Genomic DNA, 1,950 nt, shown 5'->3' on the forward strand with positions numbered 1-1,950 from the left:
TAATATTTTTTTTAAAAGAGCACCAGGCTCTGTGGACCGACTGTCTGCTTAGGTCTGACCACAGGCTTTGCAGATGGCTGACTGTGTGATCTTGGGCAAGTCACTGCCTTTCTGTGCCTCAGTTTTCACCTCTGTGAAGTGGGTTGTTTTGGAGAGTAACAGCAATATTGGCTATAATGACATTTCGTCAGTGATGGTGGTTGCCGTTCAGGCATACCTCCTTTTGCTGTGCCTCACGGATGCTGTCCTTTTTACAGACTGAAGGCAAGATCCTCCACCAGCAAAAAGATTAGGACTGGCTTTCTTGTGATACTCGCTTTATTGCTGTGATCTGGAGCCGAGCCCCCAATACCCCCTGTATACAAAAACTCCTGCTCATGCAGCTACATCCTCGATGTCTTTGAACCTTAGGACAATGAGCTGGGAAACAGGCCCAGAAAGATTAGCCTCTTGCCTACATTTATCCAGTGCTGTGTCTACAGAGCCCTCAGACGAGTACGAGCAGTTAACACAAACACTGTGCATCCGAGAAATAGAAAGAAAAAACCCCAGTGGCCAGTTCTCGGCTCTCACCGTATCGGATGGAACAGCAGCATCGGTTACGCCCCTTCCTCGATCTCTTTCTTCACTTGGCTTCCGGAGCAACACAGTGTCCTGATCCTCACCCTCCCCACTGGCCCTTCCCCCCATTTCCTCTCGGTTCACCCATGTTCTCCAGCCTCTGAATGGTGGAGGCACCGGGACTCTCCTTTCTCATTATCTTTTATTTTTTTAAAATTATATTTTTATTGATTTCAGAGAGGAAGGGAGAGGGAGAGAGAGAGAGAAACATCAATGATGACATGGACTCATTGATCGGCTGCCTCCTACCCACCCCACACAGGGAATCGAGCTCAAAACCCGGGCATGTGCCCTGACTGGGAATCGAACCGTGACCTCCTGGCTCATAGGTGGAAGCTCTACCACTGTGCCATGCCAGCAGGGCTTTCATTATTTATTTTAAAATATATTTTTAATGTTTTTTTTTGTGTTTTTTTTTTTTTTTTTTTTTTTTTAGGAGAGAGAGATAGAAACATTGATTGGCTGCCTCATGTAAGCCCCCTACTGGGGGTCAAATCCGAAACCCTGGACATGTGCCCTGACCTGGACTCGAACCTGCGATCTCTTGGTGCTCGGGACGGCGCTCAGCCAACTGAGCCACACGGGCCGGGCCAGGCCTCTCCTCTTGTTTGCACTCACTTCCCGTGTGAGCTCATGTCCTGTAGAGCTGTCCTCTGAGGACTCCCAAATGTGTAGCTGCCGGCCGGGGGCCCTCTCCTGGCGGTGGTTGTATCCTCCAGGCAACACTGGCAATGTGTGGAGACGTTCTCGATTGTTGCAAGCGGGGGACCGGTGCTGTGGCGTCTCGCGGGTGGCAGTCAGGGGTGCTGCTCAACCTCCGGCAGTGCATGGACGGCCCCCACCACGGGACTGTCCCGCTCAAGGTGTCAATACGGCCGGGGCTGTGAAACCAGGTGTCGCCTGGGCCTTCCCTCTGAACTCCAGGCAGCCTACTCAGCACTTCACCTCGGCGTGTAATAGATCCCGCAAACATAACACGCTAACAACGGGCTCTAGGCCCTGGGCAGGAGCTAAGTGGGTTAGAGCATCATCCTGATACACCAGGGTTGCGGGTTCAATCCCGGGTCAGGGTGCATACAAGAATCAACCAATGAATGCATGGATGGGTGGAACAAGAAGCCATTGTTTCTCTCCCCCTCTCCCTCTCTCAAAAAGCAAATAAACAGCTCAGATGGTCTGGCTCAGTGGTTGTGCATCGACCTAGGAACCAGGAGGTCATGGTTTGATTCCCAGTCAGGGCACATGTCCAGGTTGCGGGCTCCATCCCCAGTGTGGGGCGTGCAGGAGGCAACCGATCCATGATTCTCTCGCATCATTGATGTTTCTCTA

General features: G+C 51.6%; 1 protein-coding gene across 1 annotated transcript in view; it reads left to right on the forward strand.

Moving 5' to 3' along the window:
- The window catches only part of HSPBP1 (HSPA (heat shock 70kDa) binding protein, cytoplasmic cochaperone 1), an 11,710-nt gene that overhangs the window by 1,309 nt on the left and 8,451 nt on the right, over positions 1-1,950 (forward strand).

Source organism: Myotis brandtii, unplaced genomic scaffold (genome assembly GCF_000412655.1).
Source record: "Myotis brandtii unplaced genomic scaffold, ASM41265v1 scaffold1763, whole genome shotgun sequence".
Classification (NCBI taxonomy): Eukaryota; Metazoa; Chordata; class Mammalia; order Chiroptera; family Vespertilionidae; genus Myotis; species Myotis brandtii.